Source organism: Miscanthus floridulus, chromosome 1 (assembly GCF_019320115.1).
Source record: "Miscanthus floridulus cultivar M001 chromosome 1, ASM1932011v1, whole genome shotgun sequence".
Taxonomy (NCBI): domain Eukaryota; kingdom Viridiplantae; phylum Streptophyta; class Magnoliopsida; order Poales; family Poaceae; genus Miscanthus; species Miscanthus floridulus.
Window position 1 is genome coordinate 167802004 of NC_089580.1, and position 26889 is coordinate 167828892.

Here is a 26889-nt window from a genome sequence, read left to right on the forward strand (position 1 = left end):
GGCTAATACAAATACTTTAAAACAGATCGAGGTTAGTACTATTCAAATTTATGTAGACCTATATCCTATAGTCCTAACTCCTAATCCTGACTATTCAGGTGTCAGCAGGGGCGGATCCAGAACGGGGCTGCGTCTCGGGCTGAGCTGTTGATTCACATTCAAAATAGTCTGATCTTGCTTCCTAGGCCTTCTTTTGTCTAATTAAGATCATAATTTTTTAGGCTAAACACCACATATGTTAAAGGGGCTACATGGACTCGCCCCTGGCTACAGCCCGGCCCCTGGATCCGCCCCTGGGTGTCGGAAACAACTGTACTTGTGTGTCGAGTCGGTACAGCAAAATTCAAGATGACACACACGAAGAGAGATTCAGAGATTGATACTTGCAGATAATTTGATACCTGCTGAATGAGCACTAGCCACCACCAGTGATGGAGATAAACGGTTATGTTTATTCTGTTACTAATCGAGCAGACTAGTCTACTCATCCTAGGTCGTACACAGTAACAGCCGACTAAACCGTGCATGGGCCTGTTCACCAGCTAGAATCAACTCTACTTTTTTAGCTATGGAATAATATTTTTCTTTCACAATAAATTAGTCATACAAATCAGCCGCAGCAGCAATATATTCTTAGGACTACTTGACTTGCAACACGATTTATTTTCGGTATACACGTACAGTACACGAGACACGGCAGATGGTGATGGGGAAACGCTGATCGATCGATGTAGCCGGATGAATGCGATTACGCTCGCACGTAGCTCGCGATGCGCACGACGTTGCCGTCCATGTCCCGCACGAAGCCGGACTTCTGGCCCCAGGGCTTGTCCTCCGGCGCGGCGCGCTCACGGGCACCGCCCCGTTTTCGACGGCGCGCCTGTACGCCGCGTCGACGTCCGCGTAGGCGAAGCAGACCTCCAGGGAGCCCCGCTCGGCGGCCGACGAGTCCGGCAGCTGCACCTCCCCCGAGCGCGCGTCCTTCTCCCGCTGGTGCAGCGGCGTGAACGCGATGGTCGTCGCCCCACTCTCCAGCTCCGCCCACCTGCAAAAACTAACCCAAGGCAAGGCTCGCGCATCAGGCCGATCATTACACGAGCGTCCGCACGTTTAATAGCTCGAGGGCGTTCAGCAGGCTCAAGCACGCGTGGCACTGTGGCAGTGTGTGTTTTACTTGCGGAGTCCGAGGCGGCGGACGGTGTAACCGAAGGCGGCGTCGTAGAAGGATGCGGCCTTCTCCACCTCCCTCACGTACAGGATGATGTAGGCCAACTTGGGTTTCAGGCCACTGGAGGCCATGGCTCGTTGCTTCTTCCTAGTGCTCCTTTGCTACACGAAAACTTATGGTGTACACCGATTGTCGTGCCGCTTATTAGCTTGGAGTGGTGCCCCCCCCTGACCTGGACCCTGCCCCGTCCTTTTATGCACGCGACCAGCCGGTTTCACGGCGTGGGAGGTGGCACGCATGACGCATGCAAGCGGCGCGCTGCCCGCTCGCTTCCATGTTGGTCACCGCCAGTCGGTGGCACAACACAAATGGAAGTTCGACGGCCCCGGGTCAGGGCGTCAGGAATATGAGGCCTTCTCCAGTTGAAGACCCATTCGAGAGCTCTGGTCGTAGAGGTAGCAGTTACCGTATTGGGCTTAGGCCGAAGAGACGAAAGGGCCTTGCAACTGTGCTTACCTGGGTCCTCCATTGCCAACATTTCATAAAGCGCTTTTGGACGAGCAAAGGCTCTCAGAGATCAACTTCGAGCTGTCGATATTTGGCCCATCGCCTACGATCACTGGAACAAACAAAAGGGCCTAAATAGTTTGTGGGAAAAAAAGAGTTGTATCGTTTCCCTTATTCTAAATATTTGATGAGTTGTTTGCTCAGGATCTAAATGACCATGCATTTTCTTCCAAAAGGTACACCAAGGTTGATTCCACATCCTTGTGTTCCCATTATGAATTGGATGTTCTAAATAAAATTTTCTGCTAAAAGTAACTGATTCGGACTTGGCTTGTGTCGGTGCAGAAAGTGACCAACACGTAAATATTTATAATTTTGCCGTACGTTGTGATCGGATATGGCCTAGCACTCAATGACACAGGGTTTATACTGGTTCAGGCAACGTGCCCTACGTCCAGTTTGAGTCGGTCAGTGACTTTATTCCTGAGCCCAGGTGCTCGAAGTTTGTTATGGGGTTACAAACGAGAGGGAGTAAGGTGGGGGGTGCAAGAGGTCCGGTCAGGACTCTGGGCCGAAGGGCCGAGAGAGACGGGAGCTCCTACGTGCGCTAAGTATTTGAGCGTGTGCTCTATTGGAATTGTTCGATGGTCAGTTCGACTCGTTCGTGAATCGATTGAATCGTCCAGGTGCTTGAATCGTCTGTCTTTTGGAGAGAGCAAATCCCCTTTTATAGATGAAGGGGACGACCTTACGAGAGAGAGTGTGAGAGAAAGAGTGTGTGTGCGCTACCTAGTCTTGTTGCCCACGCCACCGGGTACAAGGCGGTTTGTCGGCGCTCATAACACTGTTGGTGTTTGGATGCATGTGATTGGTTCCATCGTCTTCTTCTGGTATGGCAGATGTCGGCGCCTACCATACTGTAGGATAAATATCGAGGGGCCGCAATATTGTTCATGTTCTGACATGTCTAGAAGGTTGCGGTGCATCCTTCTGACACGGCCTGACAGTACTGTCCTGCAGGCGTGCAGGGTACGACCCTTGATATTGCGGTTGACCTGGAGCGCCCTGCCTTACTTGCTCTGTTCGTTTCCTGGGTCTCGACTGAGCGGGCGTCCCTGATCGGTCGTTCCCTAGACGGCTCTGGCCTTCCGGCCTGGAGAAGACCTGTAAGCAGAGGTTCGATTGTACTCCCGGTCGGAGAAGCGAGTCGGAGTCGGAGGCGAGCGTCGTTCCTTCTCGGCCAGGCCATTCGATCGGAGAGGCGGGCTGGAGTTGGAGGCGACGGAAATGAGCGCTGTTCCTCCTTGGTCAGGCATTCCGGTCGGAGAGGCAGGCCAAAGTCGGAAGCGAGCATCGGAGTCGGAGGTGAGCTCTGGCCAGCCTTCTAGTTGGAGAGGCGGGCCAGAGTTGAAGGCGAGCGTCCAGTCCTCTTTGGCCAGGCCTTCCGGTCGAAGAAGCGAGTCAGAGTCAGAAGCGAGCGTCGTTCCTCTTTGGCCAGGCCTTCCAGTCGAAGAGGCGGGCCGGAGTCGGAAGCGAGCGTCGTTCCTCTTTGGCCAGGCCTTTCCGGTCGAAGAGGCGGGCCGGAGTCGGAAGCGAGCGTCGTTCCTCTTTGGCCAGGACCTTCTGGTCGGAACTAGATCGTCCTTCTGGCCCTGTCGTTAGTTTTTTTGGGCCAGTCCAGGAGTTATGTGTCGTTCGCAACGTTGTCTACTGGGCTGAGCTTTTGCTAGAAAGTAGGTCCATGAGGGACCCCGGGTTTATAAACCCGACAACTTGTCAGACGCTCAGACAACATGGATATGGAGCTAAGATTTAGTTTCTCTCCCAAAAGTTTACATCATATCACATCGAATGTTTAGACACATGCATGTAGTATTAAATATAGACTAAAAAATAACTAATTGCATAGATTGCGACTACTTTGCGAGACGAATCTTTTAAGCCTAATTAGTCTAAGATTTGACAATAAAGTGCTACAGTAGCATAGTGCTAATGACATATGAATTAGGCTTGATAAATTCGTCTCAGCGGTTTACTGACAGATTCTGTAATTTATTTTTTATTAGTATCCGAACACCATATACAACACCCACATATGACACCCCAAAACTTTACACCCTGAAACTAAACAAGGCCTAAAGAGGCTGTAAGTTTAGCTTCTACAACAGGTTGAAGTTGCCCATTCAACGTGTTAGATCGCGCTAACTTCGAATGTTTGTTAGCTACATACGGTGAATTGCATTGCATACTTTTAGGGCCAGTTGGCATAGCTCATAATAGCTTCACGAGCTATTGTGAGCTATTTTTTTTTTCAAATATTTATTTCCAAAGCAGCTTTAAGGGTAAAATTGTTTTTTCGTGCTCTCATAAATATATGGATTGGAATGAAGCTAAAAAAAGTAACTTATCCTAGCTCTCTTCCTCATTTTTCTCTCTCTCATCCATGCATAAAGCTGTTGGTGAAGCTGTTTTGCCAAACAGTTTTTTCAAAACAGCTAAGCTTCACATAGAAAGTTGCTCATGAAGCTATTTTCTTCACTAGTGAAGGTGCCAAATGGAGTTCACCTTTCTTTTCGACAAAGCAAATGAGTTGAGAATTGAGATTGGTTCACCGTGACAAAATTGCTGCGATCCTAGAAAATTGTGAGCCGGACGATGCGCGGAACGGCGGAAGGAAGTCGAACCCACATCCATGGGAGTTACAATCGAAGCAGCTTATTTTCACTATAACACTCAAGGGGCACATAAGTGTACATAATGTTGCAAATATTTAGATTGAAAACATAAATCATGGGCGTTGATTTTTCTTAAATAACACTTTCATACCCTTATAAATTTATATGAGACTTATAAATATATTCAAATCAAAGCAGTAGAGTCAGTAGTTAAAGCTATATCTGGGAGACTGTGACAAAGATTCGTGGTGTGACAAAATAGCGCTGCCTGCCTGCCTCAGTTCAGGACCAGGTTGGCAAATGTTCCAAGAAAGAACAGAACAGAGCAATTTCTGACTCCCGGCCGTGTCCCGCGCCCACTGCTGAGGCCTTGTTTAACTCAAAAATTTGGCAAAATGGACACTGTATCGTTTTCGTGTTATTTGGGCAATTGTGTCCAATCATATTCTAATTAGCTTAAAAGATTCGTCTCGTGTATTTCGTCAAACTGTTGTATTAGTTGTATTTTTTATTTAATATTTAATGCTTCATTCAGCGTCCAAAGATTCGATGTGACGGGAATGTGAAAATTTTTGCAAAATTCTTGGGGAACTAAACTGGGCCTGAGTTGCTGACCGGTGGTGTGCTCGCCTAGATCCTAGAGGGTAGAAGGGCCTGCAGACTAGCCACAGCACGAAATTGACGGCTGGACCGTGGACGCCGTTGGTCCAAAGAAAAGAAGCATCGTCCTCTCCCCTGTTGTGCTGGCGGACCCTAGAGGGGTCGTCTTCTGTGTCACTCAGCCTGTTTTTTTTTTTTTCAGTCAGGGTTTATCGATATTTTTCTCTCTCAACGAACCAGACACTCACCGGACCTTATTAGTCCAAAATCAAACCAACGAACAGGCTCACTGTGTGCACGTTGCTAGTCACGTTCACAACAAATCTATTGTACTGTAGTTGTCAGCGAGTAAACAGAATTTTTATAGAGCTTGTTTGTAGTAGGTGCAGCGTTCCTCTTGGAAAATCCATCGGTTTAATTCCTTGCGCAGATTGCACCAGCCACCAGGCACTGCAGTTGCACCTTTTGTTGGATCTGCCATATTTCTTTAGCCTACAGTTGATCCTTTTGACAAGTTCAACTAGCTACTAATATGACATCGTGAACATGTTTTGTTAAGAAAGTACCATTGTTTCGAAAATACTTTTTTTTGGTGGTGGGATACTCATTGACGCGTTAGCTATAACACTATACAGGTCGAGTACTTACAATATCCAATATCCATCGTCTACAACTAAGACCATTAGGGTCCCTAAATCCCACTTACTCCTCTGCTTTTGATATAAGTGGTATTTAAAGATCTGGCACACTTGGTCAGAGACTCGATCTTTTTTTTTGTTAAGTTTTCTGCCGCTTGCTCGAGGAAAATATAGGCCCTGTTCATTTCAAATTATCTAAGGCCCCGTTTCGCGTGCCCTTAAACCTGGCTTAATCCGCTTATTTTTTTTTCATCCGGAACCGTGTTTCTCTCTCACAAATTCCTCCAGCAGTCCTCCAAACCATCCAGATTCCTCCAGAATTCAGATAAAGCGATCAGGCCCTAAATCTTGTTCATTTGAGAAGCAAACTTATATAAAAAGCAGGCTCAATTATGGCAATCCTAATTATTTCTAGTGTTAGGTTCCAATTGGCCCAATTAGACTTTTAATCCGCGTCTTGATCGGGGGCGCTCAGCCTTTTTACTGGCTGATGGGCTCCCGTTGCGCAGCGCCACAAAAGGACGGTGGGGGATAGGGCACAAGGGACGAGGTTCACCGCAGCCGCTAGCGCCCCACCGAGGTTTTTCTATCCCTAAGCCGATCTAGAGGGCGCGCTGTGAGCGACGGGAAGCTCCATCGCCTTCACCGCCGCCACAACACTGTGCCTGCACTGCTGCTACCTACAACGACCTAGCGGGCGGGTCACGGCTACCTCTACTCCGACCCGCTGTGGCTACTTCGTCATCGGCACCATGGCCACGACATCGGTCAGGCGAGGTACATAAGTTATGTTTTACCCACTAGATCTACGCCTAGATAGTCCAAGAAACTTTATCATTGGTATCAGAGCCAAGGTTGCTAGTTTGTAGATCTAGACTGGGGTAGAAAAGTGAAAATAAATCAAGAAAAAGTGAATCGGATTGAACCCCAACCCTAATCCTAACCCTAGATGGATGGATGGAGAAAGGGGGGACCTACCCGGTTCCTCGCCGCCGTCGCTACCACTACGCGCGGGAAGAAGCAGCCGAGCCACGCTCGTCGTCATGTGCGCTGAGCCCCGGCCGAGGGCACTGTCACAGGACCGCTCGACGACTGGCACGCTCAACCACTTGGGGAGCGCGCGCTACGACGAGGGGACCCATAGCGGCGCCGCCCTTGTTCTCCCGCGTTTGCTGCTTTGAGGGCTGACAAAGGAGAAAGGGATCTAGGGTTTAGGGAAGAGCGCGTGTGGGGGCACAAAGAGCACCACCGTGGTGCCGTTCGACGGCGCCGCGCATGGCTCCGGCTGTGCGCGTACACCGGCGAAGGGCACCACGGCGGCGATGCCACCTCCTGCGTCGACCTCGGGTGCGGCGTCTGTGGTATGCGGCGAAGAGTAGTGTCGGGTTCATAAACCTAGGGTCCCTAATGGGCCCACTTTCTAGCAAAAAGCTTGGCCCAACAGACGGCATTACAAACGATGTGCAACTCCTGGGCTGGCTCAGATACCTAACGATAGGCCGGAAGAGCGATCCAGTCTTCGACCGGATGGCCTGGCCAAGGAGAGGACGATGCTCGCTTCTGACTTCGACCCGCTTTTCTGACCAGGAATACACCGAACCTCTGCTTATAGCTCTTCTCCAACCAGCGCTGTCGGAGCCGACTAGGAACTACGGACTGGGGACGCCCGCTCGGTGAGGACCCAAGAATCAGGCGGAGCAAATAAGGCAAAGCGCTCAAGTCAACCACAATACCGAGGATCGTACCCTGCACACATATAGGACAGTACCGCCAGGCCATGCTAGAAGGGTACTTTGCAACCTTTTAGACATGTCAGAACACGAACAATGTTGTGGACGCTGACATTTGTCCTATAGTATGGTAGGCGCCAACATTTGCCACACCAGAAGAACATGATGGAGCCTGCCAGATGCATCTAGGCGTCAACAGTATTGTGGATGCCGACAAACTGTCTTGTACCCGACGATGTGGGCAACAAGACTAGGAAACACACTCTCTCTCTCCTAACTTGTAAGGCCGTCCCCTTCACCTATAAAAGGGGATGCACTCTCTCCTAAAAGGACGGTCATACCAGCTCTCTCTGTGCTAGCTTTATATATTCTGAGCACTCGAATAGCTCCATGGCTCTAGAACTCTAAAGCTACACAGAGCATATGTTCCAATACTTCGCGCACGTTGGAGCTCCTGTCACTCTTGGCCCTTCGGCTCAGAGTCCGACCAGACCTTCGACACCCCCTTCTTATTCCTATTCATTTGTAACCCTATAGCAAACTTCAAGCACCTAGGCTCAGGAATAAAGTCTCCGACCATCTGAAACTAGACGTAGGGTACATTGTCTAAACCAGTATAAACCCTATGTCATTGAGTGCTAGGCCATATTCGATCACAACATATGACAAAACTATAAATATTTACTTGTTGATCACTTTTTGCACCGATAGTTGGCACCGTCCGTGGGGAGGATGCCGTGCATTCGTGCTTTTGGTCATCGGATGGCCCACCTTTCCACCATCTTTGTCATAACAGGCTCAAGCGATACGATTTGCTTCGGCTCACTAGAGTTTCCCATGCTCCCACCTATTGGGACATGGGTTCCTCCCGTCTTCAAGCCATCCCAGATCTTCCTCTTCGTAAGCCTGGACTTCGTCGCCAACTAGCTCGGCGTGCTTCACCTTCACGAGGAGGCACTTGTCCTAGCGCTCGTCGGAGGAGGAGCGTCCTCCATTGGCTCCAGGCCACCCGATGACCTCAATGATGGGACACCTGCGCTTCACTCTGATCCCACGCTAGGCTCAAACCCCACTATGAGTAATATACATATTGTTCTTTACTCGCTATTTAATATCTTCCGTGACTCTCCGGAGGGACCTCGTTGTACCCACCGTGACCGCCATGCGACCGGTTCCCCTACGGCCTCACGTCCCTCGTGGACGCGTACGCGTGGGGGCTCAAAAAAATGCTGACGTCGCCCCCTCTCACATTCGAATTTGTGGGGATGGCGGGCTACACTCCCGCCTCTTTCCATGACCTCGTGGATGACGAGGTTGAAAGCGATGGCTCCAGCATCAGTGACGTCATGGCACCTAGCCACCCTCTGTCCCGGGAGTGCGCTATGACGGACGCTCTAGGACAGCCGTCGGAGGTAGCAGAGTCTCTATAGACTCACACCCCTCTAGACCCTCATGCGAAGGCCCTCGCACGTGCGTAGGAGCATGGCAAGGAGTTATGGCAAAGGTGGTAGAGCCAGCCACCACCTGTGCCGGCGCGCTCAGCGCAGCACGCTATGCCACGTGCACATAACCCGGTGGGCGGCGCCTAGGGTCACGCCCGTCAGGTCCAGCGCAACATCATGGATGGAGGAAATGATCCCCCATAGTTTGCTTGGGCTGGCCAGAACATCGCCGCTGTGGCGATGCTTCTGCGCGGCCTTCCCAAGCCTATCGATCCCAAGGAGCAGGCAGTCCACTAAAACCTCCGGGCGCTCGTGGAAGCTATCGTCGTTCAACAGGTGAAGAGCTCAGTGTCGCGACACTGACTCGCGGCCTCTTTCCCTACCAGGGGAATGGGGGCGCACCAGTCAAATCGCTCTATCTATTCACCACTACAGTCACTGGGCGTGGAATAGGAGGACGCAGCTGCACCGTGGCCTGACCTAGCGCCCGCTCCACACCAACCTCCTATGCGCGAATGACTCAGGCCGAACCGAGATGCTCGTAGAATCATCAACAATCAACGTCAAGCCCGACATGATGATGACGTCCATCAAGGGGCGGTGAGAGCAGGCGGCATGGGCTTTGGTTGGACCATCGAGGGGAGCGGGGAAATGCACCCTAGGCATGGTCACCGACCAGATGACCTGAAGTCCTAGCCCGGATGGCCTAGGACCACAGGCCTTTGGCCATCGCATCCAAAAAGCGTTGTTCCCATAGCACTTCTAACCACCTACCAACATCGCCAAATACACCAGGGGAAACGAATCCTGGTATGTGGCTCGAAGACTTTTGGCTTGCCTGCCAAGCCGGAGGAGTGGATGATGACTACTTCATCATTCAATACCTCCCCATCTGTGTGGGGGAGCATGTTCAAGCATGGCTCGAATTCCTCCCTCCTGATAGAATCCTGCGACTGGGCAGATCTCAAGAGGATCTTCATCAGGAATTTCCAGGGGATGTATGTTCATCCTGGGAATTCCTGGGACCTCAAGAGCTGCTAGCAGGAGCCCAACGAGCCCCTGTGGGATTACATATGTAGGTTCTTGAAATGATGCAACTACCTTCCTGATGTTGTTGACTGCGGATGTCATCAGCGTGTTCCTCTCCGGGACAACCTGTGAGTCCTTGATCCACAAGCTCAGCTATCTGAAGCCCCGTACCACCCACGACCTGCTCGACTGTGCCCATGAACCACTGCCTTCAGTGAGGAGGCGGTTAGAGTGGTCTTTAGTGGAGGCTAGGACAAGGGCAAGGCCAAGTGCAAGGACCAAGACGAGGGTCCCTCCATGCAAAGGGGCAAAAAGAACAAGAAGGATCGGCGTCGACTGGCCAACTCCACTTTGGTCACCGTGGCCGATCGTGTGGACAAGCAGCCCCAGCAGGGCCAGCCCGACCACTTCAACAAGCTCATGGAGAGCCCATGCACCAACCACGCCTAACCCATCAAGCACCTCTACAAGGACTGCAAACTCCTTAAGCGCTTTCTACGATAGGCCAGTGGACCGAAAGAAGGAAAGGGCAAGGAGGCAACGGCTAAGAAAGGAGGCACGGCGGGCAAGGATCGAGACAGCTTTGCCAATCCTGAGGAATGCCTCATGATCTTTGGGGGATCCGATGCCATTTATTCCAAGCGCCAGCACAAAGTGTGCTACAGAGAGGCATGCATCGCCGAAACGACTGTCCCCTCCTTCCTTAGCTAGTCAGTTTATTTAATCACTTTTGATAAGAGGGACCATCCTTCCCACATTGCTAGACTGGGTCACTACCCGCTCGTCGTCGACCCCATTATCCTCAAGAAGTGCCTCACCAAGGTGTTGATGGACGGAGGCAGCAGCCTCAACATCTTCTACGTCGACACCCTTGATGCCATGCGCATCCCTCGGTCGGAGCTCTACCTAGTGAGCTCTCCCTTCCATGGCGTGATCCTAGGGACGCTGGCACACCCGCTCGGGCAGATTGACCTGCCCGTCACGTTTGGCGACCAAGCCAACTTCTGCTCGGAGGTCCTCACCTTTGAGGTGGTGGACTACCCAGGGTCCTACCATGCCATCTTGGGTCGGCCATGCTATGCCAAGTTCATGGCAATCTCCAACTACACCTATCTCAAGTTGAAGATGTCAGGACCAAACGACATCATCACTATGGGTAGCACCTTTTTGCACGCCTACACATGCAACCACGACCATTACGAGCTTGCCACTGTCGTCATCAACTTAGCCGAGCTCCCTCAGCTCAGAAATTCATCAACTCTGGCAGTCCTAGACTGCAACAAGCCAACCTCCTTGACTGCCTTCCACCTAATGGAGGAAACTAAGGTGGTGGGGATCGACCCCACCGACCCAACCAAGACGGTGTGGATCGGGACCTAGCTCCTGGCCAAATAGGAATGCGAGCTCGCTGACTTTCTATGCGCCAATCGTGATGTCTTCACATGGAAACCTTCTGACATGCTAGGCATACCATGAGAGGTTGCTGAGCATGCATTATGCCTCGTCCTAGGCTCAAAGCCCGCCAAGCAATGACCACGTTGCTTTGATGATGAGAGGCGTAGGGCCATAGACGAGGAGGTCGCCAAACTCCTGGTAGCCGGATTCATCGAGGAGGTATACCACTCTGATTGGCTTGTCAATCCTATTCTTGTTAAAAAGAAGACCGGAAAATGGAGAATGTGCATTGATTATACTAGGCCTCAACAAGGCATGTCTGAAGGACCATTTTCCTTTGTCATGCATAGACCAAATAGTCAACTCCACCTCAGGATGCGAAATCCTCTCCTTTCTGGATGCCTACTCAGGTTACCACCAAATCATGATGAAAGAGTCTGACCAGCTCGCAACTTCATTCATCACCCCGTATGGTTCGTACTGCTATGTAACCATGCCTTTCGGTCTGAAGAACGTTGTTGCCACCTATCAACGGTGGATATAGCAATGCTTTGCCAACCAAATCAACATGCTCGACCAACCTGACCAAGTTGAGCGGCCAAAATCAACAATCACCGTCTATATTGATGACATAGTGGTCAAAACAGCTTAAGCTTGTGACCTGATCGCGACCTTGGCCGCAATGTTCGCGAACCTCGGAAGGTTCAACATCAAATTGAATCCCAAAAAATGTGTTTTTAGGGTTTCGAAGGGGAAGCTGCTTGGATACATCATGTCCGAGCACGGTATCGAGGCCAACCCCCAAAAAATCATGGCCATCTCCAACATGAGCCCTATACGCAACGTCAAGGGCATACAAAGGCTCATCGGCTATTTGGCCACCCTAAGCCGGTTCATCTCTCGACTAGGCGAGCGGGGGATGCCTCTCTACAAGCTTCTCAAAAAGACAAGCATGTTTGTCTGGACTAAGGAAGCATAGCAGGATTTGGAAAAGCCTCAAAACATCACTGATGTCGGCCCCAATCCTCATCGCTCCCAAATGGGGAGAACCCCTCCTCTTCTATGTCACCAGCATGCAACCACGTGGTGAGCGCCACCCTAGTCATCGAAAGGGAGGAGTCAAGGACACCACCTAAAGGCCCAACAACCTATATACTTTAGTCGATGAGGTACTCACCAATGCCAAGGTTCGATACCCTCAAGTGCAGAAACTTCTATACACCGTGCTGATGGAGACCCGGAAGCTCCTACACTACTTCACCGACCACGAAGTCATGGTTGTCACTTCATTCCCGCTGGGAGACATCATCCACAACCACAATGCCATGAGATGGATCTCCAAGTGGGCACTCAAACTAATGGGCCATGACATCAGGTATATCCCCCGCACCACTATTAAATCTCAAGCTCTCATGGACTTTGTCACCGAATGAATGGAAGTCCAGCTCCCAATCCCAGACATCACCCACAAGTACTGGATGATGTACTTCGATGGGTCGGTGATGGCACCTGGCTCAGGGGCTGGAGTGGTTCTAATCTCCCTGAATAGGTGCAGGCTCCACTACCTGATCCGTCTCCACTTTTTAGCCTCAAACAACGCCATGGAATATGAGGCCCTCATCAACGGACTGCGCATCACCATCGAGCTCGGCGCTACGTGGTTGTACATCCAACTCAGAATTGATCATCGACCAAGTCATGAAGGAGTCCTCTTGCAAAAGCCCCTCATGGCAGCATACTGCAAGGAGGTGCGCAAGCTCGAGGACAAATTCTAGGGGATCAAACTACATCATGTCCACCGAAAGGACAACGATGTCGCCGATTTTCTCACAAAATTGGCTGCCAGGCGGGTTCCATCTCCAGATGTGGTCTTCATCAATGACCTTCAAGAGCCGTCTGCTCACATCCTAGAAGGTCTGATGCGAACACACTCCAACACCAACCTAGCTCTTAGGGGCTCTGACCTCGACGCCTCCATGACGACGTTGCCCGTCGACATCTTCGTGGTGGCACTCGATCCAACCGACTAGATAGCACCACTACTCGCCTACCTCCTTGAGGAGATTCTCCCACTAGAAAGGACCGAAGCGTGATGAATCGCTCGATGCACCAAGACATTCATCGCGTTCGGTAACAAACTTTACAAGCGAAGTCTATCGGGAGTACTCTTGAAGTGTATCCCCACCGATCAAGGGAAACAACTCCTCCTTGAGGTCCATGATGGAATCTATGGACATCGCATGGCCCTGAGGTCGCTGCTCAGAAAAGGCTTTTGCCTAGTTTTTACTAGCCCACTATGCTACGAGGGATGCCAGTTCTACTCTCGGCAAACTCATTTGTCGGCGTAGGAGCTTTAAACCATCCCCATCACCTGGCCATTTGTGATCTGGGGCCTCAACATGGTCAGACCCCTCAAAAAGGGTTTGGGTGGCTTCACTCACCTACTCATAGTGGTGGACAAATTCACCAAGTGGATAGAGGCGAAACCCATCACCAACATTCGCTCGGAAGAGGCGGTCAAGTTCTTCCTTGACATCATCTACCGTTTCGGTGTTCCTAATTGTATCATCACTGACCATGAAACTAACTTCACCGAGAAGAAGTTCCTAGACTTCTATGATGGATATGGCATCAGGATCGACTGGGCCTTAGTCGGACATCCATGTATTAACGGTCAGGCCGAATGAGCCAATGGCATGGTCCTACAAGTACTTAAGCCACGCATCTTCGACTGACTCAATAAGTATGCCGGGTGATGGGTTGCAGAGGTCCCAATGATCCCCTAGAGCCTAAGAACAACCCCAAACCAGTCCATAGGGTTCGCACCATTCTTCTTGGCCTATGGAGCTGAAGCAGTGTTGCCCTCTAACCTCGACCATGGCGCCCCAAGAGTGAAGGCCTTCGACCGCGACTAAGCCGTGGAGGCTTAGCAGGACATGGTTGACCTACTCAAGGAGGCTCATGAGATGACCGTCATTCGCTCCACTCGCTTCCAACAAACTCTTTGTAGGTACCATGAAAGAAAAATCAAAGGGAGGATCCTCAAGGTCGATGATCTCGTGCTCTGAAGAACCCAATCAACCAAGGAGAAACATAAACTCTCTCCACCATGGGAATGATCCTATACGGTGACCAAGACGATCCGACCAGGCACCTACCGACTGAAGGTTGACAATGGCAACGTTCTCACCAACACATTGAATATCGAACAGTTACGTCGTTTCTTCCCTTAAAACTCAGTCTTACCGCTTTCTTTCGTTCAACGTTTGCTCCAACAAGCACCCTAGCTCGAACACTCTTGGCCTACGTCACTCGGGGGCTCCACAAGGATGTGATACCACCCCTCTTTTTTACTATCATATAGTAATACTTTTCACCCAAATGAAAGGGTGGTCTGTTCCTTTATTTACCCTACGTAACTTATGTTTTAAACTCCCGACCAACCACACCCTGCCATGACCTAGGTTACGAGCAGCTGAGCCTCATGGGCCACACTAGGGTTCTTAAGGTTGTAGCCTATGGGTAAACGGCCAGCTACAAAAAAGAAAGGATAAAAAACAAAGCTATGCTAGGGTAAAAAAACAATGAACGGATGGGACAAGCTTCCCCTTATGAGTGATTCCATCACAAAACAAAACAAAAGTATTCATGAATACTAAAAACTGTTCACGTGGGGGCTCCTCCATGAACTTATCTATTACATATGCTAACTGTTTCTACCCTAAATTCTATTATGGCCGTCCGATGGCATCGGCTGACGGCGTGACCGACGAAGATAAGGGTTGCTCGCTCTCCGATAGGACGACGACCGGCTCGGTTGGAGGCGAGACGATGCCCGCTTCCGGCCTGGTCTCCACTCCATCCGCAGGCTAGATGACATCTTCTTGATGCACACCTTCAGCCATGCTCGAACGGTGAGCCTCCATCACCCACTATGTGGAGACTTGCTCAGTAACTATCTATGCGTATGGCACCAAGCTCTCCCGTAGCGTATGGATGGCGTTCGCGCTCCAGCTATCAGTGTACCCTTTGTAGATGGCGGCAAAGTCTAGGTCTAGGTGGTGCGTTGCCACTGAGGTCATCACGCCCAACATCCCGTAGAACATCCCGCTAGAGACGAGCGTCCGAACTTCATTCGAGACCTCCACCAGCTAGATGGCAGGCGTGCTGGTGATCGGAGCTGACCCGAACACCTAAAAAACAACCACCTGGGTGACATTGTGGATCTGGTCAAGCTCCCCCTCAAGAGCACCTTGCTCTTCAAGGGACTTGGCTAGCGCCTCCATGCTTCGACCGATCGCCGCCTTGGCTATCTCTAGCTCCTGCTCCAGAGAATCAATTTTTCCGCCCAGTTCTAGAAAAAAGACTGACAAGTTCAGAAGCAAAGGAAAGGAAAAACTAAGGCATCAACCAAAGGCGGAATAGGTACATACCGATGTGGGTGTTCTCAAGGATGGAGAGTCCTTCCTCCTGCTAGGTCACCTTCTCGAGCAGTCGAGCATTCGAGTCCTCCGCCCCAAGCACCTGCCCCCTGGAGCGCAAACACTTCTCGATCAGCCTCCAACTGGGCCTTCTGCTCTGTCTCTAGAGCCTCCAAGGACTTATGGAGTGCCTCCTTGGTCTTCGCTAGGTGGACCTTTGCTGTGTTGAGTCCCCGCTCGGCAGCAGTCGCCCTGTTCTGTCGTGAGTAGTTCCGCTGCCCGCGCCCCCGTCGCCTTGGCCGCCCAGTCTTGGGATTCGTGGCGAGTGGATTCTAGCTGGCGCTCAAGCTCATTGACCCACCATAACATCGTGGCTTCCTACTCCATCCGACCATGCTCCTCCCAAAGGAAACAGGGACTTGCGGATCGAATGTCGCCTCTAACTCCTATAAAGCGAGAAACAAGCATGCTGAGACAACCAGTGAAAGACCAAGGAATCAAGGACAAACGCTAAAAACATAGAAAGGTTACCTCTGTGATGCAGGGTAGGTCAACTAAGACCGCCTGATGGATGAGCTCAACCCGCTCCAAGGCCTTTTTGAGCCTCACCTTGGTTTGGGTGAGATCGAACTCCATCGACAGTCCTCTCTCCTCAAGCATGTGCTAGAGCACCACCTCCTCCTCATCGCGAAGGATGAATCGAGCCTTCCTCGAGTCACTAGGGTAGGGCCACACCAGCTCATGCGTCAGCCCCAACCCATAGGAAGGTCTAGCCATCACAATATCGTGCGACGACTGGACCATCACCAACTCCTGCTACGGCGGGATGGCTAGCGTCTCCACCCTAGTGCCCGCCTCGTCGGAGCAAGGGAATCTCGACTATCTCAACTCTATGGCCCGCCAGCACATGTTCTGCCTCTAGCCTGGCCACGTCTTCTCCTGACCCCTCCAGCTCCAACCAGGAGGGCGAACCATGCGTTCCTCCACCGGGCGAGGCAGGGAGCCCTGGTCTCCCTCCTCTCTTTTGCCACAGATGTTGGGGGAGGGATCGCAAGGGTCACCTCTGATCCAACCTCTATAGTCACCACAAGGGATCGCCGCTATCACCACCGCTGCCGCTGCCGCCATGCTCTCAACCGATCAGGAGGGCGCAACCCCCAGAAGGGAAGGTCGAACCGCCGATAATTGGCTTTTCTCGTCGCTTGTCGTGACTCGCTGCAAGCTGGGTCTCCACTCCTCCCACATAGGAGGCGGGGTGATGCCTAGTCCTGTCAGTCCTTGGCCACTGTCAAATAAGTACAGGTCAGTCGCGCTAAAAAAACTCAACTGTGAGATCGAAAAGGAACATAGATGCATACCTGGATGAAAGCGGCAGGGCCCTGAAGCCCCAACCCACTGGCGATGATCCCGCTGGACGAGGACCACTCACAAGTCATGACCTGTGCCCCCTCGTATCAATCAAGGGAGGAGTTGACCCGGCTGGTTCCCGATTGGTCCACTAATCGCCACGACCGCTGGCTCATGGCGCACCGACCAGAGCAACTAATAGATCATCTCCCCGTTGTGGGTCATGCGCACGCACCGACCCCAAAGACATGGGGGTACGAGCACGCTCCTCCAACCAGTTAGCATGCCCTGCCACACTCGGAGCAGAAAGGTGCGAGGCCAACAACACCTCCGAAGGGTGCGGCGACCGCTCCCGCTTTGGCTCTCGCTTGACGATGGCGTCCGAGGTCGTGGCGCGCTTCCTTGATGCGGGAACGTCGCCGTGCCTCTCCGAATCCCTCCCACCGCCGACGGACACGGTCGTAGGCTCAAGACGCTCCACCGAGGTCCTAACGATGCCCTGGTCTCCTTCATCCTCGAAGGTGCTCGTGTCGCCACCCATCTCTATGGGCTCCTCCGACTTGAGCTTCGCCTCCATGTCGCTCTAGTTTTCACTGGCCCACACCCACCGGGTGATCTTCCTTCTCCTTCTCGTGCCTCCTCTAAGCCTTCTCAACTCTCTTCTTCTTCTTGGCAACCGCTACCTCCTTCAAGGTAGCTTGCCGAGCTGCGCCCTCTGGCCCCCTCGGAAGATGTGGCCAGGATTTGTAACCGACGAGTCCCTACGAAACGAACAACTCAAAGTCAAAACAAAGGAGAGCAAGAAAAAAGGTCACATAATAAGAAGAGGGGAGCATACTAGATTGAATAGCTTCACGACATGGAGAGGTCTAGGCTTTCCTTTAAGGGACTCCTTATCCCTTAGTTGTAGCACCCGATCAAGGTGGTTCCAGACCTCGTCTTTCGCCAACTCCTCCAGTGATGCGCGGTCAGGATCCGTTGGGCTAGAGTAGGCCCACATCGGCCACCTCCTCTCCGCCAGCGGGGCGACTCGATGGTGGAAGAAGGTGTGGAACACCCACAACCCATCGAGGTAGTGCTACACCAGCTTCTGAAGCTCTGCCTCGATGACCTCTAGCTTGTTCTACCGACTAGAGGGACCCCATGACCAGCTCTCCCACCTCTCCAACCTTCTTCCGATGAACGGTGGGAATGGCTTCTCTGCTGGGTTCCTGATGTAGAACCACTCCACATGCCACCACCGATTGGAGTCACAGGGGAAGTACGTGGGGGTAGGAGCCCGATGGCCTCATCTTCTTCTACAAGGCAAAGCCCCCAACCAGTGTGGTTTTGGGTGGCTTCCCCTCCGACAAGGCTCGCACGGTGAAGATCCACTGAAAGAGGTCCACATGCAGCTCCATCCTGAGCGAGGCCTCACAGACGGTGATGAAACTAGCAATGTGCAGCACCCTAGTTGGATTGAGGTGCAGTAGCTCTAGGCCCCACTCGTTGAGGAGCCCATGCAAGAACCAGTGCACGGGATATCCTAACCTGCGCTCATGGAAGGTGAGGAGGAGACAACCTCATTGCCCCAGGTCATGGAACAGCTTCCCATGGTGTGGGAGCCCTCCAGTGTGCCACCTTCTTTGGTGGGAGCAGCCCCTTCTCAGCAAAGGCGGCAAGCACCGCCTTATCTATGTTGGATGGCCTCCAGTTCGATATCGCGCTCTAGATTCACGAACAAATCTATGAGTACTCCTCCCCCTCACTTTACCCTCTCTCTCTCTCTTAGAAACCACCATGGTGCACGAATGAGCTTGGCAAGGATGAAGAAGGAGGAGAGGCGACAGGTAGAGAAAAGTAAAGGAATGGGATAAAACCCCTCTCCCTTCCCCTATTTAATACGGATAGACATGCGATGGGACACGTCCTAGCTGATGGGACGCACCCTACCCAATGAAACATCGCCTAATTAAAACAGGACATGGCCTAGGTTGGGCCCACCACTACCATAACCCAGGCATAGGAAACAAGGCGCAACCGCATGCAAACGACCCTCTGTCTTCCTAGGCAAGGCTTGGAAGGGCCCAACAATGAGATCTCCATCAAGGAGAGACCAATGGGCTTCCTGAGTCGATCGAACGACTCAGGCAACTACCGAGAGATAGGTAAGGAGCAGCGGGACACACTGTACGGGCTATGCCATCTCCACCACAAACAACAAACATGGATCCCATTCGAACATATATGATAAGAGCTCCTCAAACCCGTCACTCGAGTCATCAAGGTAACTTTACCAAACCGTCTTACTTTATTTTCTGATGCATGATCATTCATTCATCCTTTCTCATACACGGATTCACACATTCATTCATACAATCATTCATTCATTCAATACATCCAAAGCATTGCATATGCAATTAATGCATCACAACGCTTCATGTTGCATCACGAAGCAGTAGTTGCCTCATTCAACACGAGCAACGACCAATCGGGGTTCGAAGGCTAGCCCACGAAGGGCTCGAGGCCACCTCGCATCAAACAGAGCTAGGGGAGAAAATGTAGATGAGCCCCTAGCGGCCCTCACCCATTATGCTCAGAAGCAGACAGGGTCATCTCGACCTTCTCATTCGATCCTAACCTTGAGCCATGCCCACAGAATCTCCATTGAGGGGAGGCCAGCGGGCCATCTGAGTCAGGTCTCCAGAATGACCTGGGAATCTACCGAGAGGCGGGTTAAGGAGCAGTGGAATACCACATGAGGGCTATGCCGACCCCGTTACGAACAACATACCTAAATTCCGCTCGAACGTGCCCGTTAGTGAGCTCACCGAGCGCGTCACTCGATCCATCGAGGCAAGCAATGTTAGCTCAGCCCCTTTGGCTGTGAAAACCATGGACGGGGTAACGCACGGAACTAGACCAACCCCTACCAAACCCAACGGGGCTCGGGTCGCCCGACGCCGACTCGGGAAACCAACCATCCGCGTAGGTCGCGGGCGGAACAAACATGGGCGAACACCCTGACTGGCAAAAACATAGGAGTTTGTGGCCCTAGAAAGGGTACCAAGATACTCAGCCTCTGACTAACTCACCAGTCGGACGTAGGCTCAGGGGCTACACCCACCGGGTGTGCTCGCTCGCACCCGCTGGCAAATCAAAAAATCCCCCAGATGATTCTACCCAAATCGCCCGGGGGCTCGGGGGGGTGCTACACCCACCAGGTGCGCTCGCGCGCACCCGCTGGCAAAACGAAAAATCCCCCAAATGATTCTACCCGAATAGCCTAGGGGCTCAGGGGCTCCTGTTGGGTTCATAAACCCAGGGTCCCTAATGGGCCCGCTTCCTAGCAAAAAGCTCGGCCCAGCAAATGGTATTACAAACGACACTGCAACTCCTGGGCCAGCCCAGATACCTAACGACAAGCCGAAAGAGCGATCCAGTCTCCGACCAGAAGGCCTGGCCAAGGAAGGGACGACGCTCGCTTATGACTCTGACCCACTTTTCTGACCGGAAGGCCTGACCAAGGAGGGGATGATGCTCGCTTCCGACTTCGACCCACTTTTCTGACCGGAAATACCCCGAACCTCTGCTTATAGCTCTTCTTCCGATCGGCGCGGTCAGAGCCGACTAGGGAACGACCGACCGGGGACGCCCGCTCGGTGAGGACCTAAGAATCAGGCGGAGCAGATAAGGCAAAGCGCTCAAGTCAACTGCTAATACCGAGGACCGTACCCTACACACCTACAGGATAGTACCGCTAGGCCATACTAGAAGGGTACTTTGCAACCTTTCAGACATATCATAACATGAACAATGTTGTGGGCACCGACATTTGTCCTATAGTATGGTAGGCGCTAATATTTGCCATACTAGAAGAACACGATGGAGCCTGCCACATGCATCTAGGCATCACCAGTATTGTGGGCGCCGACAAACTATCTTGTACCCGACGGCGTGGGCAATAAGACTAGGAAACACACACACTCTCTCTCTCCTAACTTGTAAGGCCATCCCCTTCACCTATAAAAGGGGATGCGCTCTCTCCTAAAAGGATGGTCATACCGGCTCTCTCTATGCTAGCTTTAGATATTCTAAGCACTCGAACAGCTCCATGGCTCTAGAACTCTAAAGCTACATAGAGCATATGTTCTAATACTTAGCGCACGTTTGAGCTCCCGTCACCTTGGCCCTTTGACTTAGAGTCCGACTAGACCTTCGACACCCCTCCTTCTTTATTACTATTTGTTGTAACCCCACAGCAAAACTTTGAGCACCTTAGGCTCAGGAATAAAGTCTCCAAACTGATGAAACTGGACGTAGGGCACGTTGCCTGAACCAGTATAAACCCCTATGCAATTGAGTTCTAGGCCACATCCGATCACAACATATGGCAAAACTACAAATATTTACTTGTTGGGTCACTTTTCGCAACGAGAAGTAGCTAGGGTTAGGGTTCGGGGAGTGCAGCCATGCAAAGTCAAGGCACATCGCCCAGACCGCTTGATACCGACGCGCTTAGCCTCGGGCGAGCGAGCTCACCGGCGAGGGGAACGGGCGGCGGTGCCACTCTGTTGTGCCCGTGCCTCTCATTTCTCCATCGCGGCGCTGAGGAAAGAAAAAAGAGAGAAAGCGAAGAGATAAATGAAGCTAGGGTTGGGCGAACCGACACGGCGGGGTGATTTTTATCCTGCCGAGATTATCGCTCGGCCATCCGATCGAGATAAATTTGATCACACTCGCTAAGTGTCTTGATCAACGAAATAAAATGGCTCCTACCACTTATACCTTTGCCTTGAGCCTTTTGTTTTTCATCTTTCTTCTTTTAAAGTCCAAACACTTGATCGTTACCAGGCATCACTATCATCATGTCATGATCTTCAAATTGCTTCACACTTAAAATGTGTATCTATCTCATGATCACTTTGATAAACTAGGTTAGGCACTTAAGGTTTCATCAATTCATCAAAACCAAACTATGAGCTTTCACCTGCCGAGGCCCAGGTTGTAGCCTGGGTGCGGGACAGCGGGCGCGTGAGGGGAGGGAAGCAAGCCGCTAGGTTGCATTTTCATCGCTGGGCCACGCACGCGAAACACGCAATAGTGATGGGCCAGATTGTATGCACAGTAAAGATTGCAAAATATTTTTATTATTTTCAGAAGCAAACTTTTGATGATTTTTGTCTATTTTAAATCTCTATCAAAATTTAAACCAACGAGACAATTTTTTTAGAGATTAGATGAGTATAATTAAAATGCTATTAAAAAGTAGATAAATTATATTTTTTATGTTTCCGCGGCAAAGTTTAATGTCGATTATCTTCTAATTAAATTTGAACCAATGAGAGAATGTCATTTGAAGAGCAGCTATATTAGTAAATTATGATTATGTTTATCCTCTAATTAAATTAGAACCAATAGGAAAATTTAAATTAAAGGAGTAGTCCATTTTGTTTAAGTCAGATTATGGTATTGTCATTTTCTGACCACATTGATGATGGACAATATTATAATAAGTTCAAGTTTGAGGTTTAAATCTCTGATAATTTTACACCAACGTGGTCAATTTTTTAGTGAGTAGAAGGACCAAAAAATGCTCCTGAACTAATAGAATGTATTTTATTAGCATGTTTCTGCTGCAATGAAGTTTTTATTATTTTTCTAATTAAATTCTAACCAATAGGGGAATTTAATTTTGAAGAGTAGTTACATGTTTTTCAAGTTAATTTATGAGTTTTATGCAATTAATTCTATTTTCTGCCCAACAGTGATGTAGAATTGATGCATAAGCATATTGTATGTTTTATTTGTTTAACGGACAGAGTCACTTGGCTGCATGCCAACGGGCTGCAATGCTAGAGTAAGTGAATGAAAAGGCTAGAGTCAAGCCAGTTAGGATAGTTTTTTGTTAGTTATTAATTTTCTAATTAAATTGGAACCAACAGAAAGATTTAATTAAAAATAAAGTATAAGTGAATGTTTTATGATAAGAGTTGCAATAAGTAACTGCATGTCTAATTTGACCAACGTTGGATTAAGCATGCTTGTTTGTATATAGATTTATCCCGCAGGGGGAGAAGTATTGGTATAGTACTTATGCTAGGTTCCCATCTTGTATGATGGGAGAATGTTTGTGATGACTCATATGTTTTTATATCCCGCATAGCGAGAGAAGTTTGGGTAGCTCTTATGCTATCCTAGTATTGACCATGGCATGATAGAAATTCACCGTCATGGTCCAATACTAATCAAAAGACAAGAAAAAGATGCAAGCATGAGTTGCAAAAATACTACTAATGAAAGACCTCATTGAGTTCTTGAAGCGAAAATAAGGAAAGTGTGCTCATAACAGATCAAGAAATAACTTTGTTTACATGACATAATCATGGTGAATGAAGTAAGTTATAAGTGTCTCCTCGTTCACAGGTTTTTTGAGTAGTTCTCAAAATTATGGCAGTAAAGTTCATGCCATATTTCAAGGGAGGAGAATATTAAGATCAATTAAGAAAAATACTCTTTATTAAGAGTGAGATAAAGATCAATTAAGAAAGATACTCTTCATTAAGAGTAAGATAAAGATTAATTAAGATGAATGCGATCGTTTAGAGAAGTACAACGGTCACAAACAATGATACCGCTAAGCAGAGAAATAGCTAAATTCTTGGACCTTTTAAAGTTCCAACAGAAAGATAGCGTAGTCAGCCTCAAAGATATTAAGGTGGTTGCTTAAAGTGCCATATGAGGATTTAACAGATTAAACCTAAATAAGATATTTGAAGATACACCATCTTTTAAAAGATGGAAAAATCTAGGGGAGCATGGTATATAGCGGTATGTAGAGACCTAAGATTTGAAGAGAAGAGGGACTGCGTGCCCACTCCAGTGACTCAGGAGCAACAAGTTTCTTAATACCTGTTGATGTTGTGTGACTCAACACCTATTGTTAGCTCTTCGAAGAAGATGAATAATATAAACAAGGATCTTGTAATACATGAGCCTATAGAATCAATTACCTTTTGGCAATGAAGAGCAACAACAACCCCATATGAAAGTGCCAGTAGCTAAGGCCCCAGGTCTCAAAGAATTAGCAAACCAGTTTTTCTGATGACTATGAAGTCTATGTTAGTAAAGAAATTCAAATGGAGGGTGATCCCACCTCATTTAAAGAAGCCATGAGAAGCGTTTACTCGTTTACATGGCAAGAAGCTATGGAAGCTGAAATTAATTCGATGAATACCAATGATATTTTGGGGCTTAGAAGAAATTTCTAATAGAGCCAAAATAGTAGGCTGTAAAAGGGTCTACATCACAAAACGTGACTCCAAAGGGAATATAGAAAGATATAAAGCACGACTTTTAGCAAAATGCTTTACGTAAAGAGAATGAATAGATTATGATGAGAGTTTTCTCTCCAGTCTCATACAAGGATTCTTTTAGAATCATAATGGTGTTATTAGCACATTACGATTTAGAGTTACATCAGATGGATGTAAAGATGACATTCCTCAACGGGGATTGTATGAAAACGTTAACATGGCACAACCCAAAGGTTTTGTCGTAGAAGAAAAAATTGTATGGGATGTCGCCTGTAGAAATCCATTTATGGGTTAAAAGTAAGTCTCTAGATAGTAGTATTTAAAGTTGATGAAAACAATAAGAAAGTTTAGGTTTTAAAGAAAATAAGAAGGACAATAGCGTTTATGCGAAGTTCAAGAATGGAAAATTCATTTTCCACATCCTGTGAATAGATGACATTCTACTCACTAGTAGTGATGCTAATCTGTCATTGGAGAAGAAGTTTTGTCCTCAAGTTTCAATGTGAATGATCTTGGTAAAGCGTCATTGGTTCTAGGAATCCAAATTCACCTAGATAGAAGAAAATGGGGTATTAGGACTATCGCAAAGGCATACTTAGAAAAGATTCTAAAGAAATAAAGTATGCATGCGAATAAACCTATGTCTGCTCTTATGGTCAAGGGTAATAGATTTGGAAACTTCAGTGTTCTAGGAACCGATATGAGATCGATCAAATGAACATGGTTCTAGATGCTTCAGCTATTGGAAGCTCAATGAGTGTACAAGTAAGAACATACCCTGACATAGCTCATGTATCCGGGATGTTTTGGTAGAAGTCCAGTCCAAATATAGATAATTGGAATGGAGTTAAGAATGTCTTGCAATTTTACAAAGTATCATAGGCCTCATGCCGAGTAAGAAAGAACAAGTACTCTCAAATAGTTGCGGGTACAAATGTTAAACCTTGCCGAGATGTGTAGTAAAATCTATAGTAGTTGCTAACACTTGCAGTTGGAGTAATATTGTGGAAAAGCTCTAAAGAAACAGTTGTGGTGTCATCAATAATGCATACCCTAGTATAGCTTCTCATGAGGCTTTGGGAACAGGCAAAAGGTGGTTAAGGGAATCTGTACCCAGATTTAGCAATGGTAGATAACAACAATAACCATTTAAAGTAAGATAACTCATAAGACAACAGGTCAAGTGTGCTGCCAAACACATTGACACTTAGTTATATGTTGTAAAGGAAAAATCCAGAATCATTTTGAAAGCATTGAGCATATAAGTACCGAGCAAGTACTTGTGGATCCGCTTACCAAAGGCTAACCACCCAGTGCGTTCAGAGAACACACAATCGACATGGGTTTATGGGAAAGCCTATGATTTCTGGATACTAAGGGCCTAGTTGAGTATCTGTTTCAAAACAGAGAGGTGCATTGTAGCTGTTAAATCTAATGACAACTGACCGTGACGATGAGGCGTGCTCTATGCACTGATCTATGATGGAATGGAAAAAAGAAAAAGAAAGTTAAGTTTAAGTCATAAGGTGAGATCAAGGGGGAGAATGTTAGGTTGATCTCCACCAATTGGCCCTTGGGCCCTTAATCCGCGCCCTGAATGGGGGCGCTCAGCCTTTCTACTGGCTGATAGCCCCCCATCGCGTAGCGCCATAAAAGGACGGTGGGGGCTGGGGCACAAGGGATGAGGTTCACCGTAGCTGCCAGCGCCCCACCAAGGTTTTCCTATCCCTAAGCCGATCTAGAGGGCACGCTGTGAGCGACGGGAAGCTCCATCGCCTTTACCACCGCCACAGCACCGCGCCTGCACTGCTGCTACCTACAACGACCTAGCAGGCACGTCACGGCTACCTCTACTCTGACCCGCTGTGGCTACTTCGTCACCGGCACCCTGGCCACGACATCGGCCAGGCGAGGTGCATAAGTTATGTTTACCCACTAGATCTACGCCTAGATAGTCCAAGAAACTCTATCATCTAGTACATTGTTTCTCCATAGGTTTCAATGCAATCTGAGAAGCAAACACGGCGGTTGAAGGAGAGGGGTGATGTCGGTGACTCGTGCATAGTCGTCAAGGGGAGGGAGGAGCGGCGCCGGCGACTCGCACATGGCAAGTGCGGCGCCTACCGCCAAAGAGAGGGACGTGCCGGCGCCGCCGACGGGTCACGCAGGGAAGGGAGACGCGTAGAGATGGCCCGCCGGCGACTCGCACGGAGGGGGAGGGGCTCCAGTAGACGGAGGGGTGGCGCCGCAACCTGCTTAGGCGGTGGGCAGACGGCGGCACAAACAACAGGCGTGGACGGTGGGCGGCGACATGAGCTGAGGGAGGGGCAGACTCGCCTGCGGCGCCGTCGTGTTGGATGAGAGATAGCGAGGGTGCCGATGGAAGGTAGAAGGAGAAATGTAGAGCCGATTATCCAAATCGCAGCCTTAGAGCTGTGATTTCACCGTAGGCCAAACCTCGCTTTTTCACGGATGCGTGATTATGGTAAACGGCTTGATGCTGCTCGTTTGGCTTCTACGGGTCGCTGACGCGCTTATACGCGGAAACAAACAGGCCATAGTCATTTTTTTGTCTTAGCTCGCAGCTACCCCATGCTTCTTGTCATTTGTACTCCCAGAGAAAATTGGACGTGGTCGTCTGC

At 49.6% G+C, this 26889-nt stretch overlaps 1 pseudogene; it reads right to left on the bottom strand.

The window, feature by feature from the left end:
* Positions 1-748: 748 nt before the first annotated feature.
* On the bottom strand, positions 749-1299 carry LOC136501296 (uncharacterized; annotated as a pseudogene).
* Positions 1300-26889: the final 25590 nt, after the last annotated feature.